The sequence below is a fragment of the Jatropha curcas genome, chromosome 8 (assembly GCF_041381405.1).
Source record: "Jatropha curcas cultivar XTBG-Jc1 chromosome 8, XTBG_Jcur_1.0, whole genome shotgun sequence".
In the NCBI taxonomy this organism is placed as follows: domain Eukaryota; kingdom Viridiplantae; phylum Streptophyta; class Magnoliopsida; order Malpighiales; family Euphorbiaceae; genus Jatropha; species Jatropha curcas.
Window position 1 is genome coordinate 22,137,236 of NC_143158.1, and position 18,089 is coordinate 22,155,324.

Sequence of the window (18,089 nt, forward strand, 5' to 3'; positions counted from 1 at the left end):
ACTGATAGGCTAATAAAGCTTCCCTCATTCCTTTTATTGAGCATAATGATGCGAATCGGGCTTCCTTGACCTTCCAGCACTGGGCAGGCGTCAACACCCATACATGGTCTTACGACTTTAGGTTTCATGAAAATCCACACCAGCATGTTGTTTAAAACCTTAAGTAACCAGGCGAGCCACTGTATCCGTGAAAATATCATTTTTTTCGCTGGGCCTTCTTCACCTTCTACCTAAGCTGCGCAGGAAAGGCCTAAAGCCAATCCTAGGGAACAGTGAAGCTTCATAAGTGTTTTGAACAAAAAACATGTAATATCTATTACAACCAGCACGGTTGTTCCTATTTCATTTTCGTTTTTTTCCTCGAAATGGGACGATGTCGGAAAGGATTTTTATTCAAACATTAATTGGTCGTGTATTAGCCCAGGGCATAAGGGGCATGATGACTTGACGTCATCCTCACCTTCCTCCGGCTTATCACATATATAAATTGTGCCTAAAAATAAATAAAAAAAAGTAACTTGCAAGAAAATAAATATAAACAATACATTATTTACTCATATCTAATATAGGCTTAAACGCCTAATAAACAATCCATTGAAAAGAATGATAAAAATAAAATACATGTCAATAACAATGAAATTCTAATAAAGTGAAAGATTATCCGCTTCCACGCAACGTAAAATATTGATTTAATTAAAATAATATATTATCACTACTTTCACATATTGTAAATTAAATTTACTAATTGTCACTTACAAGTTGAAATATCTAGCAATCCACTTTGGTTCTTGGAATGATCAATTCCATAACTTTAGGATCTTTCATAATCTCTAATTTTCATAATGAGAAAAGGAAAAAAATAAGTCATTGAATAATTAATATCATACACTTTATTTGAAAATAATAGTTTAGTTATACCTGACTCCTAACTTTCAAGTTCTTCGATGGATTCTTTAAGCTGAATAGGCTTACTTGGATTTCTCAACCAATCTTAGCAGCAAATTAAGACCTTTACAATAGTTGGAAACAACGAACTCCTAAATTGATCTAAAGTTCTTTCTCCAGTACTAAATGTAGATTTAGAAGCAACCGTTGAACATTTGAATTGCCAAAATATCCCTTACTACTTTAGATAAAATAGGATACAATAACTAAATTCACTTTCCACCACAATAACAAATCAAAATCCTTAGTGAACTTCTCAGGAAGTTCTTCTAAATGTCTTTCAAGCTATACTCCATTCTCCCTTTTATAACCATTCACCATTTCTTTTAATGCATTTAGCACCCTATCACTCAACATCGTAGCATTATTTTGAGAATAATATGCAATGTATTTAGCTTTTATATAATTCAACTTGTATCTATGGTATAAGATAATTGCTACAAAAAGCATCACATTCATTTTGTTCAATGAACCCAAGACTTGTCAAACTTTAATCTCATTTGCCTTCCCATTTCAACAATTTTTTTCATCTGTACTAGTTTCACAATTTTGCAATTCCTTTAAAATTTTCATGATCTCGGGAAAATAAATGTTAGATGTGGAATATAAAGAACCAAATAATTTGCAAGTAACGTCATAAAATTTCTTAAGGAATTTGCAAATGATTCTAGCATTATTCCAATCAATTTCACTAGGCAACTCATCCCCAAACTCATCTTCAAATCGACTGTCTATATCATCTAATTTATCCAAAACTTTCTCATATGTTAATGCAGATTCCAACATCAAATAAGTCGAATTCCACCTAGTTGGACAATCTAATTGCAAAGAGAATTTGGATTTAAGTCTTGCTAACTCACAACACTTCTTAAACATATTCAAACGTTGTGGACTGCTCCTTATATGTTCACTACATCCCTAATCCTTTTAATAGAATCTTGAATAGTTGCAAGCTTATCCTTCACAACTAATTGGATAAAATGAGCATAACACCTCATATAGAATGCATCTCCACCCAATACAAATGCATTTTTCTTTAGCAATTTTTTCTTTAATTGTGAAACAACAGTCTTATTAGATAATGTATTATCAATAGTAATACACATGACCTTAGACAAACCCCACTCCTCCATACAAAAATCAATGACATTTCCAATATTCACCCCTTTATGACTCTTAATGGCAATAAAATTCAATATGAATTTTTGCATTTTCCAATCACAGTCAATAAAATGAGCAGTCAAACGTAAATAAGACAAATTCTGAATACTAGTTCATATATCTATGGTTAGAGAGACCTTTTTAACATTTAGATGCAATTAATGAAAATAATGGTTTTTTGAGACTTGCCTTTGAAAAGCTCACTTTTATTCACAAACATGTTACATGCTTTCTTTAGATGCTTCCACTTCCACATGCCCGATGCAACACTTTCACTTTTACAATTTAAATCTTTTTACATCATACACATCTAGCCCTCCCAGTCTCTTTTCCTTTACAATCATGCAATTTTTCAAAATGAAACCAAACCTCACTCCTACCTTTTTGGTTTACTACATTTAGGAGAATACATAGACTCATTACCTTCATCAATGTCAATAATAGTACTAGTCTGCTGTGTATTTTTAGTTACACTTGAAGTAGCCTTCCTTTCAGGTTTTTAGAATTACTTCCTATCATTTTCTGTGAAAAAAAAATTAAAACATTAAAAACAATATAATAAATTTATACAAAATGAGCAAAGTTCATAAAAACACAAATACTTAAACTAATTATTAAAAGAGCAAAATTTCATACGTTCAAATCTATATTTCAAAATCATGTAAAATAAATGCATTAACTATAAAATCTATTGATTTGATTTTACTATTAAATAGACATAATCATATATAAAATAGTAATAAATATGTCAAAATTATATGATCTAAGGAAAAGAAAACACTTAAAAGTTGAGAAAGAAAAATTATAAAATCATGCAAAGATTAATTTAACTAGAAATTGAGCTAATATATTTTTTTACTTTTAAATATAAATTTATAATTAAGTAGTTATAAATTAAAAAAAGAAACAACTAAATTAAGCCAAAAAATATAAAATCATGCAAAGATTAATTTAACTAGAAATTGAGCTAATATATTTTTACTTTTAAATATAAATTCATAATTAAGTAGTTATAAATCGAAAAAAATAAATAATTAAAATAAAATAAAAATTATAAAATCATGAAAAGATTATTTTAACTAGAAATTGAGCTAAAATATATTTTTACTTTTAAATATAAATTTATAATAACATAGTTATAATCCGAAAAAAAGAAATAATTAAAATAAGCCAAAAAAATATAAAATAAGCTTAACTAGAAATTGAGCTAATTTATTTTTAATTTTAAATATAAAATTAATAATTAAGTAGTTATAAATAAAAAAAAAGAAATAATTAAAATAAACCAAAAATTATAAAATCATGCAAAGATTAATTTAACTAGAAATTGAACTAATATATTTTTACTTTTAAATATAAACTAATAATTAAGTAGTTATAAATTGAAAAAAAGAAATAATTAAAATAAACTAAAAATTATAAAATCATGCAAAGATTAATTTAACTAGAAATTGAGCTAATATATTTTTACTTTTAAATGTAAATTTATAATTAAGTAGTTATAAATAAAAAAAATTAAAATATTTAAAACAACCCAAAAATTATAAAATCGAAACGGTGAACTAATATCACTCCAAATTAATTATGGGATTGTATTCTTTTTTAATTTTTTTCTATCACTACTAGTCTTTTGATTTCAATCAAACTACTCAAATTGAAAATTTAAGGACAATGCCTTCAATATCTATTATCAAGAACATACAAAATAAAGCTTTGATCCATGGATTATACTGCTGATGTTATACTGAAATTTCTAGTGGACTTCATAAATGCATCAGATGGTTTATTTCGTTACTCAGGTAAGAAAACAAATTGTATATCTAATTTCTTATTTTTCTTTATGCAAGGAATGACACAAATTCATTTTAAATAAAATTTAATCAAGGTCTATTCATTTATTAATGGTTGTTGAGGACAAGATTTATTTATTATGATTATATGTTACTGTATTGTATATAGTTTACAACATGGTTAAAAGATGGAACACAACCAAAACCAATAAAAGACGAAAATGATAAAAAAAAAATAGGTAGAACAACAAGTACCTTTGCTCTTGAAAATGACAAAAAAGAAGAAAAACAATTATTCACAATTCAAACTTTACTTTTCCGCCGATTAATAACCAAATAACTTTGTAGAGCCAAGAAAAGATGGAAAAGAGAAACAAAAAATAATAAAATAAGCTTTGTGGATATAAAGCAAAGAAGAAGAAAGGTATTTGTGTGTTTCATTTGATCATTCACAGGTGCAATTTATAGAACTAGAGTCCTACAAAAGTGCAGCAATCTTGTTGCAATTTGATACAAATAAATTCAAACTAGATGTAATATTGTGTAGAGTAGAATGAGGAAAAAGAGCTGATATGAATCAATCCATAAAGATATATAAGAGGATTTGTCTGATATATATCAATCCATAAAGATATATAGTATGGTTTGTCTTATATGAACCAATCTATAAAGATATAGGAGGATTGGATGCAAATAAATTCAAACTAGATGTAATATTGTGTAGAGTAGAATGAGGAGAAAGAGCTGATATGAATCAATCTATAAAGATAAATAATAGGATTTGTCTTATATGAATCAATCTATAAAGATATAGGAGGATTTGACAAATAAATTCAAACTAGATGTAATATAGAATAGTAGAGGATCTAGCATGCGGAACACGGCGATCATTAGAAATTCACGAATTAGAGATGCTGTAATATACTCTTTTCCATAACTTCTCATACCAGACCAACCCACTGACATGCAAATAGGGATCAATGTAGAGTAGAATAAGGAGAAAGAGCTGATATGATTCAATCTATAAAGATATATAGGAGGATTTGTCTGATGTGACTCAGTCCATAAAGATATAAGAGAATTTGGTACAAATAAATTATTGATGTAATATTATGTAAAGTAGAATGAGGAGAAAGAGCTGATATGAATCAATCCATAAAAACATATAAGAGGACTTGTTTGACATGAATCAATCCATAAAGATGTAGGAGGATTTGTCTAACCTATTTGTTAACTTGTTATCTTAACAATGGAGGTGAACTACCTTTATTTTAAAACCTACATAAAAATGACGTAGTTTTGACTTACACTCTTTAAAATCAAAACTACGTGGTTTTGAAGATGAAGGATTAATTATTGATAACAATATTAATTATTATCTAGTTAACAATATATAATTTCAGTTGATTAAAGGAATAATTTTGATTTTAAATTGGAAACCAAAGTAATCAATCAAATAAGATTATCTCAAAATATTATAGCACTTTAGTTTGGTATAATATACTTTTTAATATAGTTCTTTAACAATGGGTCAATTATAATTAAAAAAAAATACTTTTTATTGAAATTATAGGATAGTAAAATACTATATAAACATTGATAATTTATCATATTGTTAAAATATTATATACAAAAAGAGATGACGAGATACTAATTTTTTATGGGGGATAAATAATTTTAATTTATACTCCATTTGTATTATTAATTAAAGAGTATCAACTAATAAAGATTTTGTTTCAAATAATAAAATTTAATGTCTACTAGAAATAACATAATATACTGAAACATCAAAGAAAAATATAAGGACAAAAATCGACTTTTTGGTTCGTTCGGTTCGGTTCAGTTCGATTCTAGTATCGTTCTTTATAAGAACCGGAACCAGAACCAAAATAATAAATTGCATTCGGTTCGGCACGGTTTAGCTCCTACTATTTAGGTTCTTTTTCGGTTCTAGTTCGGTTTAGTACGGTTCCTTAGTTTAGTTCAGTACGGCTTCTTGGTTCGATTCAGATCCCCCAGGAACCATGCATAGCCCTACTGCTGTTTTTAAAATACACGAGGCGGAATACATCATTTGACCCTGAACTTGCACAAAAAAGTCTTGTGGCCACTTTACTTTCAAAATGACCTTATGGCACTTAAAGTTGTCAAATTGCTGACATCACACATTTATTAATCCAATCAACAACGCGTGAAAAGGCAAACTCTTTTCCTGGCACGTGAACTTGTAAAAATATTCCTAGATTGCATTTTAAATCATCAAAAAGTATTTTTTTATTACTAAGTTAATTGGAATATTATTAAACTTATTTTTTCTCTCTCTCATCCTATTTTCTTTCTGCAAATTCACGCTGGATTAGGATTATTCCCAAACTAAATCAATCTCATCTCTCCTCTTACTTATTTATCAAACCAATTTCATCTCTTCTCTCACCCAAACAATTGATTTCAAAGGTTTCAAAGATAAAAAATATAGAATTTGCAGATCTGAAATATTAAATAACATGAACAAAAAATCTGAAAATCTGGACAACAAAAATCAAACATAAACAATATATATATATATATATATATATATATATATATATATATATAATAATAATAATAATAATAATAATAATAATAATAATAATATACAATAATAAACTGTATAAAAGAATAATATAAAAAGACATTAGACTCCTAAATAAACTCTAATTAACAGATAAACTAGGATTCATATTATCCTTATCCAACTATAATTATCTCTCTATCAATATAAATATTCTCAATTAAGCCTAGAAGGGACTAATTCTAAATTTTCCACACCCTCAATTTCTGAGAGCTTAACAATATATATATATATATATATATATATATATATACTCGCTTCCATTGGCCGAACCGACACTAGGGCCCGGGTAAGCTTAAGGCCCCTGAGGTCCGTAATAAGCCTGAACTACTAAAATTTAACCATATAAATATGAATTTCTAACATTTGGTCCATTTATATATATATATCATGACTCGCTTCCATTGGACGAACCGGTACTAGGGCCCAAGTAAGTTTAAGGCCCAAGTAAGTTTAAGGCCCAGGTAAGCTTAAGGCCCCTGAGGCCCGTAGTAAGCCTGAACCACTAAAATTTAACCATATAAATATGAATTTCAAACATTCAGTCCATATTGCCATGAATAATAAATCTCATAATTGTATTATAATTTGGCCCAAATGTAACGTCTTATACATTTTATAGATTGGGTCCAATTAAATACAAAACATCCTTAATATGAGCTAACAGATTCATGCATTCACAAAAATAAATAACTAAACCTCCTCATCAGTTTATCGGTTAAAATCCTACAACTGCGGAGTTCACTAACAGATAAATATAAATAAGTGTTAGTGAATATAGCTATATAATTAAATAACTGCTAATTCTAAAAGTCAATTTTCTAGCTCTGCGGGGAAGGAGACAGAGCTCTAACCGGGCAAAAGAAATCTACTTCCTGGAAGAATTTAAACAAAGGAAATGTGAGCTTAATAATGAATAATAATTAATGCATATCACAAGCATTCACACAAAATGCTTCATGAAGTACTAAAATGAGCACTCATCCAATCAAACAAATAGAACATCATCAGCACGCACAAACAATCGCACCTTCAAGTAATCAAACAGGTGGAGATTGGTTAGTGGTGTCACCAGAACCCTCGATGAGCCATCCTCACACATGCCCATCCTCTCATGACGTGTGCACTAGGGAGCCGATCCCCCATACCTGGCAGACCGGTCTAATCCTCACTTGACCAGCCCTCTTATTTCATTTCATTTCATTCAGTCATTTATTTTTTTTATACTCTCTTTTCTTTTCCGAACCATCAAGAAGCCACCTTGTGGTTTTCTATATAATCCATATCATCAGGTGCACACGGGGCACCGATCCCCATAAATGGCTGATGGTCGAATTTCATAGTTTCATCATTTCCAGAACCGTCCTCACAAACCCATGGTGACCCTCTTCATCCCAATTCCACACAAAAAAGGCAAATAAATGTCACAACACAATTAATCAAACAATGCAAGCATATTAAATAATTATACATTATCATGCAAGTCTAAATAGATATTCATATACCAATTCAAATAAATATAAGAGTATTAAATAATAATATAATATAATAACTGTTACTTGAAAATAAATAAATAAATAAATAAATAACAAGAATAAATAATTGAAGACAAAGCTCTATATAGTAATGATTTATGTATGATGCAATTGGCAATGCACCATTTATTGTTATTTTCTATACTAGATGGGAAAAGACTCAAATTTCGATTCTAACTTATCGAATCAGTGAATCAACTAGAACGATCTAAAAGAATTTGAAATTCAAAGGGGAGAAAAGAATTGAATAAAGTACTCTGCTAAATAAAAAAATAAAGGCTAGTCCTAAATAACCCAACAACCTTATTTAACAGGTAAAACTAATCTAATTTCGACAAAATCTCCCTTAAAAAATGACTATCCACCTGTTAAAATATCAATAATTGCATTAATTATTCATTCAACCCACACAGCCCATCCATCGGGCAACCAATCAAGTCAAATTTCCCATCCTCCTTTAATAGCCATATCACCATATAATAATAAATTCTCATAGCCCTTCCATCGGGCAATTCACAACAACTAATACCGTTCGCCATAACCATTATTCGTTCATCTAAATATTTGCTCAATTCATAATTAATACCAACTAACATCATATTCTTAGTTTATTAAAATGCTATGTAATTACATTATCAAAATAAACAAACCACAAATACATTTTTTTTTTGGGCTAACAATCTCATGCATTCATATAAATAAAAGACTAAGTCTTTTTGAGGTTACGCTAACTGCTATTTCATCCATGTTTGCGATTTTCAGCTTAGAAGCCTATTTACCAAATTTGCATTACTTCGTATTTCATTAACTATTCTAAGTTTATTAACTATGTTAGCACATACATAGAATTAAGTAGCTAAACAATTCTAATTGCATATTGTGAGTCCACATGACAAATCCAACATTCTACCTAACACTTCAAAGTCCTTCAATTAACAATTTACTCAAAATCAACTAAATCAATCAATGATTTTAAATTTGGAATTTATACGAAAAATAAGGAACTAGGTCTTAGAGCGTACCAATCAAATATCGGACTATGTTTCCACGATCTACGCGAGGAGAAGATGATTTTGCCTCTTGAAGCCTCACTGGAGACTCGCCGGCTGATCGCTGGAGCATTGCAGCCGCAGCCTACGATGGCTGAAAAATCGTAATTGCTCGGAATCGAGCGCTCTTCACACCATCTGGCTCAGTTTTCACTCAGGAGTCCATTTTTGGCGTTGGTTAAGCGAGATCGATCCTCTAATTGACCGGAACGGCTCAATTGATTACTGCGGCCACTGAAAATAAACGGGGAGGGAGAGAAAGACTATGTCATCGCCGAGGAAGGTGCTAGAGCCGTTCGACCGTGATGGCATTGCCGGAAATGAACAGAGGCGTCGCTGCACCGTTCACAGAGAGAAGACTACAACTTGCCTGATTGCTCTGCCGTTCGCAGAAAGGAAAGTAGAGAGAGAGAGAGAGAGAGAGAGAGAGAGAGAGAGAGAGAAGCTAGTGACGTAGTGACGAAGAGAAAGTAGAGTCGGCTAGCTTAGGTGGTGGCCAGAAAATTGAAGAGAGGGAGGAAGACGACGCTGGCTTGCTGGAGAGGAAGGAAGAGGAAGAAAAGAAAAGAAAGAAAAAAAAGGCTGTTTTCTAGAGCATTTTGTTCGATTCGAACTGATTTGGCTCGATTCAATGATTTGACTCGATTTTTTACTTGGTTTACGAGTTTCACTTGGTTTTCAAAAAAATTCAAACTGATTTACAGGTCTGATTTAGCAATAATAAAATATTTTCCACTGAATTTCATTGGTTGGAATAAAAATTTAATTTTTAAATGAAAATTCTTCAAAATTGAATTTTCGGGTCATTTCAATATATATATATATATACAAATCAAAATAATATCAATAATTATTATCATTCTAAAATTGCTTTTGTAACTAGTAAATTATTGACTGGTCTTGTCGGCTTATGGCCGGTCTTGCTGGAGAAGTAGAGAGTAATACTAAAGCAGGCTAGATTGACCTAAAAAGTGAGACTGCGACTCGCTCTCTACCGCGCTCACTGAAAGACAAAGAGGGAGACCAAAGATGGAGTGAACGGCGGAGGAATGATGATAAGAAACTCTGGTCGGCGCGACTTGAGCTCAGGTCACCGAAAATGCTAAGAAAAAGGAGAAAAGAGAGTTGTCTCGATCAACAAGCCCCTTTGTCTCTCTCGTTAGCACAACTTAAACAAGAATGAAGGCAAAAGCAAGTTTCAAAGGTGCTATCGGTGATGTGAGGTGGTCAGATCACCGGAGCTTTAAGCTCTGGTGAATGAAAAACAAAGGGGATAGGGGAGGGGCTGTGGTGCGATTAGGAAGGGGGACAAGGGATTTTGGGTTAGGGAAAAATAGAGATTTTTAGATTTCTAGAGAAATCCTATAGGTTAGTTACTGATTTGATTAGATTTAGGTTTGATTTAGCTTGATTCATGAATTTTTTGTTGCATGATACTCAACGTGGTAAAATTAATTATGACTTGGAATTGTAATTTTCTGTGTCATCCACGTGTGTTGTACACAATCAATTGACTACTCTTACCAGGTGTGCAATTTTTATAAAAAGTAAAATTTAAGGTGTCAGAAAGTCACTTCTAAAGTAAAGAGGGCCACAAGACTTTTTTTCCGCAAATTCAGTAGGCAAATGATGTATTTGCCCAAATACACGATTATATAGTTAAGTTGTAATCCCAATCCAACTAGCCCTTCTACCAAATTTTGTAGCTTTTGCCGTTAATTTGTATTGTAAAAGTGTTTGTATCTTCCGTGACCTTCAGACTACAATCCCCTACTATTTATACAAGTCCACCTAGGGTACAAAACCTAGTGCACAATTATAGCAACAGAATATTTACAAATATAGTAACTCTATCACACCCCCTTAGTCTTAGCGGTAGAGGGACGAACACTAAGACTGTCTCTGAAATCATCAAAGAGAACTCGTGGAAGCCCTTTTGTAAAGATGTCTCCTATTTGATATCGAGAGGAGACATGATGAACATGCACGTCACCTTTTTGGACCTTTTCGCGCACAAAATGAATATCCATTTCAATGTGTTTAGTGCGTTGATGTTGTACTAGATTTCTGTTCAAATAGATAACACTGACATTGTCACAATAAACCAAAGTAGCAATTCAAATAGGACAATGAAGCTCCAGTAGAAGATTACGAAGCCAACAAGATTCTGACACAACATTGGCAACACTTCTATATTCGGCCTCGGCACTTGATTTGGAGATGGTAGGTTGTCGTTTGGAGGACCATGAAATAAGATTATTACCAAGAAACACACAATACCCCGAATTAGAACGACGTACATCAGGACAACCTCCCCAGTCCACATCCGTGTAGGATATTAAGGAATTATTAGTGGACTTGGATAAATGCAGACCATAATGAATGGTGCCTTTAACATATCGCAGAATTCTCTTTAATGCATTCATATGTTTCTCTGTTGGAGCATGCATGAAAAGACATACTTGCTGAACGGCATAGCAAATGTCTGGTCTTGTGAAAGTGAGATACTGCAGAGCACCCGCTAGTTGCCTATACCGCTTTAGATCCGAACATAAGTCACCCGATTGAGCACTCAATTTACAGGCAGTGTCAACCAGTGTAAGACTTGGTTTACAAGTATATATACCTGCACGATCCAATAATTCAGCGGCATATTTTTGTTGAGTCAGAAATAAATCGAAGTTTGTTCGATGAACAACAATCCCAAGAAAATAATTAAGAGGTCCCAAGTCTTTCATAGCAAACTCAGCACTAAGACGTGTAATGATGTCCCATCGTAGTGCATCAGAAGAAGCTGTAAGAATTATGTCATCAACATAGACCAAAATGTAGGCAATATTGGAACCATGACTAAAAATAAACAAAGAGTGATCCATTTTGCTATGAACAAAACCAATGGTTGCAACAAAGTCTGTAAACCGCTGATACCATGCCCGCGGCGCTTGTTTGAGACCATAGAGTGATTTCTTTAACAAGCACCCATGATTCGGCTGAGAAGGAACTCTAAAACCCAATGGTTAATGCATGTACACGGTCTCATTCAGATTTCCATGCAAGAAAGCATTTTTGACGTCTAGTTGATGAATAGACCAAGACTTAGAAACAGCAAGACTGAGAACTGTTTTGATAGTCGCAGGTTTAACAACCGGACTAAAAGTCTCTTCACAATCAATTCCTTCTCGTTGTGACCTGCCATCACCTACAAGACGGGCTTTATGCCTTTCAAAAGAACCATCAGATCTCTTTTTATGTCTAAAATTCCACATAGACCGAATAATGTTCACATTAGATGGACGAGGGACAAGATCCGACGTCTTATTCTTAATTAAAGCCTCAACATCTAACATAGCATGTTTCCAATTTGGGTCTTTAAGTGCAAAAATTGGATCAGTGGGTAAGGGAGAAATAGATGTAGTAACATGAAAGGATTGAGTATACTTGAGGTTCGGCTTAAAGATTCCGGATTGGCTACGTGTGGTCATGCGAGTAGGGGCAGGCAATTCGGGTTGGATAGATTGAGCAGGCTGGATGGGTTGGCAAGGCTGATTTGCATTCTCGGGTGGATTAGGCATGGTTTGGGCTGATGTAACGGCAGGTGGAGATGAATATAGCTAGGTAGGTGCAGCCGGTTGTGTGTTGGGTAAAGTTTGCAAGTTGGGAGGAGAATAGAAGGGAGTTGCATGCAATCCATGAATGGCTAAAGGTGTCAAATTATCATTTAAAAATTCATAAGTAGAAGGAGAGGGATTATGAATTTTAGAAAAAGGAAAAACACTTTCATCAAATTGAACATGACGACAAAGAATAATTTTTCTAGAAGACAAATCATAACATTTATATCCTCTATGATTAGACAGATATCCCAAAAACACACATGGAGTGAATCGAGATGCAAGCTTGTGAATTTGAGAAGACGGAAATAATGGAAAACACAAGCAACCAAAAATACGCAGATGAGAATACAAAGGATCTTTATGATAAAGTACTTGGGTGGGAGACTTATATCCTAACACTTTTGTAGGAAGAATATTAATAAGATAAGTGGCCATAGCTAACGCATGATGCCAAAATGAAGAAGGCATAGAAGAGTGTAGTAAAAGTGTGCGAACCATGTTATTCATAGTTTTGATTTTACGTTCCGCTTTACCATTTTGAGAAGAAGAGTAAGGACAGGAGAAACGTATGGATATGCCATTTTCTTGACAGAACTCATGAAACTTAACATTGTCATATTCACGACCATTATCACATTGGATTGTTTTGATTTGTCTATCAAATTGCGTTTTGACAAATTTATGAAAAGATTGAAAAACACCAAAAACTTGGGATTTATGTGATATAGGAAAAGTCCATAAGAAATTTGTAAAACTATCAAGAAACAGCACATAATAGCGATGACCATTTGAGCTTAGAACAGGTGAAGTCCAGAAATCACTATGAATTATATCAAATGGCATACAGGTAGTAGAAAGAGAATCACGAAATGGAAGTCTAATAGATTTTCCAAGAGGACAAGAATGACAAAATGTAATTTTGTCTTTATTACATGAAATCAAATTATTTTGCCTAAGCGACATAAGCACATCTTGTCCTGGATGACCCAAACGATTGTACCACTGAGCTAATGAGAGAACAGAAAACGCAGACTGAGCAGAAGACAAAGGAAGACATTTCGGATTGGTGATGGGATACAAGTCACCCGTGCTATCACATCTCAGGAGATGGCTCCCCGTTGGATAGTCCTTCACAGAAAATCCAAACAGATAAAATTCAACAGAAACCATATTATCAACAGTGAATTTGCGGACAGAAACAAGGTTTTTAATTAAATTAGGAGCATGCAACACTTGTTTGAGATGCAAAGGTGGACTAGAATGAGGCAAAGGTGCATGACCAAAACCACGAATTGGAATTTTGCTACCATTACCAACAACAATACCATCATTGAGACTCAATTGAGAATAAGAAGTGAGATTAACTGGATTAGTAGTCATGTGAGAGGTAGCTGCACTATCCATAAACCAGTGTTCTTCGGGTTGTTGCAATGAAAGAGTGTGCATAGCCTTATCAATATCCATTGGAGCATAATCATTGGTAGAAGAGGCAGCCATATAGAAGGATTGAGATGGACGTGGACCCAAAATTCCCTGCTGTCTTGGCATTGAAGGTGGTGGCCAAACACCCCAAGTTGGATAAGGACATGGTGGAGGTCCCTATAGAGGCAGCTGGTGTGAGTAGGGGTACCATCCATCCCAAGGGGGATAATTCCATGAAGATTGTTGAAAGTCACGGCCTCCAGAATTTCCAGAATTGCTGCGACTATTTCCTGACCGCCCACGACCACCTGTATTGTTCCCACGTTCACCACGTTGCCGATAATTTTGTTGTCGACCGTCGGTTGAGGCTTTAACAACCATGGCAGAGGAGGCATGAGCATCAAGTTTAGCTCGCCATGGCAGAGGAGGCATAAGCATCAAGTTTAGCTCGCTCTGCCTTAGTAGTTTCTTCAAGAAGAAGCATAGATTTGACTTGATCAAAAGAAGGGAGTGAAGATTTGTTCTGAACTACAGTAACAAATCCCTCATACGCATCCGTGAGTCCAGTAAGGAGGCGTAATACCATACGCTGATTAGAGACTTTGGCACCAACGTTTGCCAATTGATCGGCTAAAACTTTGAGACGGCGTGTATACGCCTTTGCGTCCGGAAAATCACGCAGATTAGTATTGGCAAATTCTATTTCAAGATGGATGGCTCTAGAAGTTTTATTATCTTGGAATAATTCTGCCAATTGATTCCAAGCATCCAAAGCTGTGTCGTCTGGATTGATTATAGTATTCAAGAGATCACTGGATATGGTTCCGTAGATCCATTGACGAACAATGTTATCAATGCGATCCCAATGAGCTTGTTCAACAGAAGATTTGGGAGGAGAAAAAGTGCCATCATCAGATTTCGGATTAATGTGGTCATAGGTTAGGGTTGCCTTGGCATGAATGATGACAAGAGTTGCCCAATTGCTGTATTGAGCAGATTCATAATCCAAAGCAAGAGGGATGTGTGTTTTGATATTAGTGATGGTGGTGGCGGGATGGATTTTCTCAGCCATGGAAGTGTTCCGAAATAGAGGAAGAGAGATTTCTCGAAAAAGAAGAGAAGAAATTAGGAAGAAACAGAGGTATCCTAGGACAGCTCTGATACCATAAAAGTGTTTGTATCTTCCGTGACCTTCAAACTACAATCCCCTACTATTTATACAAGTCCACCTAGGGTACAAAACCTAGTGCACAATTATAGCAAGAGAATATTTACAAATATAATAACTCTATCATATTGAACAAAGAAAAGTACCCTCTTATTTAAACCAGAATTATTGACTTCCATTTTTCTATCTTAGATAAATCTCTTTGTTCTTTTCTTGTTTTCATCTCTCATTGAGCACCAAATCTGTCAAATTCTCTTTTTTGCCACCGAGCGCACTGCCCACCATCTCCTCCGCCATATAAACCACCTTTGCCACCTTCCAACTATCGCAGCCAAAGCAACAACAACAAAGGAACCCTAATATTTCTAGAAAACCACAACCCAACAAGAAACTCTGCATTTTTCCACGCCATTGGTATTATTGCTACCGCTCAAGCTCATGTACTCTTTCGTGATGACAAACCTCAACTCTCCATTTTCAAGCGATAGTATCGTCACTTTATTGTCGTTTTTCAAGCCATTAAAAATCCATGTTTATAGTTATTGTTGTGGTATTGTTCAAATGGAGGGTTATAAAAAGGACTAATGATTAAAGAAGACCATATTTTAGAAATGCATCTGAATCCTATGAAAAATATTATTGGTCATCTTCAAAAAATTTCTATCACAAGTGCTTCAGCTAGGTGATTCGACATCTTTTCCCTTTTCTTGTCTACTCTGCTTTTCAGGCCTTAAAAAAAAACAGTTTATGTAATTGATAATTTAAGGCATTGATGAGAGTTACAAAAGAATTTTGGTTGGGCCTATTTTTTATTTTGCCAAAATGGGTCCATTTGTTTTAGCATTTTGTGCTAACTAATTGCTTATAGTTGTTCATGCCTAATAGTTTAACGATGATTAAGAGCAACTATTATATCAGTAACTAGTTCATGCTTTAAACTATTGTATCATTCAATTTGAACGCTTTTATTGTCATTTAATTTGTGTAATTTTGGATATTTTAGTTGCAGTTGCTTAAATTTATCAAAAACTAAAGTTTTTTTTTACTATAATGATTAAAGGGTTAGAGAAAGAAATGATTTCTTAACTGCAATGTGCAAACTGTATATTAGAGAGGTTTTGCTCATGGCTCGTTTGCAAGGAAGAAGGAGCAGCTGATTCAAGGGTATTTTAGCTATAAAAATGTTTTCTCTCTCATTTGATTACATTTGAGTGCATTCACTAACTATTAAACAACAAAAAAAATTGACGGAAGGACTTAAAACTTGGACGGGATTCAAACTTAGGGATATAATAATTTATTTTAAAAAGGTAGGAACTGACTAGTATATTTGACTATAATAGAGGAACGTAATAATAATTTGGAACAAAACTCAATTTACCTCCTGAATTTGGACACAATATACAATTTGCTCAAAAATTAACTTTTTGTACAAATTATCACTTAAACTTTGTACCAAAAGTACAAACTGCTCAATTTTTGCTCCAAAAAATAAATTATTTGATATAAATCAAATATGATTAAAGAATTAATTAAATATTTAATTTAAATCAAATATAATTAAAAAAATAATCAAATAAAGAAACATTAAATATTTTTTACACAAATATTTCAATATTAAATAAAAATTTTTACAATTTTATAAATTTTTAAATAAAATATTTATTAAATTATTTTAAATGAAATACTATAAACTTCTATAATTATTATTATATTTTAAAATAATTTTTATTTTTTAATTTTAAATTTTTAAGCAATTTTTAATAGTTAAAACTAAAAAAAAATTCTTCTCTTAAAAAATTAGACATTTTGTTCTTTTTGTAAAAGTTGAAGGAGCAAATTATAAAAAAAATTAATTTTTGAGCAAATTGAAATTGAGCAAATTGAGCCATGTCCTTAATAATATTTCCTTATTTTACCTTGGCCAAAAGTATAGAGTAGTATCTAATTTGGGCCAAACCTGCTAACATAAATTTTCCAAAAAAGAAAAATCATAAACTATCCCTTCCGGGACATCCCATAAAATTGGAACAGTCACAAACTTATACACGGTCTATTTAGTAACATATTCATAAAAATTGGGAAAAAAATCATGTATTTTGTCATAATATATAACATTGTGCTTATATTTTTTTAAAATATATAGTTTTATTCCAATCTTTTCTTTTGTAACATTGATTATATACTTTGTCAATTTTTTATACTTTTTCATTAATAAATTACTATTTCGTCTCTATATTTCGCCAAAATTAACCGATCAATCTTTATATTTATTAACTCATTATATTTTGTCAAAATTAATTAATTTATCCATGTATTAATTGAAAAAGTACAAAAATTGACCAATAATATAACAATGTGATGAAGGCAAAAGACAGGGCTATACATTTCTAAAAATGTAAGGACAAAAATCAAGTATTTTGACAGAAACAAGGAAATATCGTAGTTGATTGATTGATTTGATATATATGTTTTTCTTTTTAATTAAATATTTGTAATTCTTTTAGTTAGGGTTAGTTATTTCAAGCTTTGAGTTAAATATTAATTAAGCTATCGGCAAGAAAAAATTAATGAGTAGTTTAATTAATAGACATTAGCATTATGTTTGGAAAATGGAAGAAAGAAAATAAAGAAGGAAAAGAGAGATTGATTCAACTATTCATTTTCCTTCCTTATTTTCCACTCTATGTTTGGATTGGAAAGAAAATAAATGGGAGGATGGAAAATAAAATTATTTTCCTTTGTTTGGAAATCCCTAATTATGGAGGAAAGAAAATAACATTATTGCAAATTT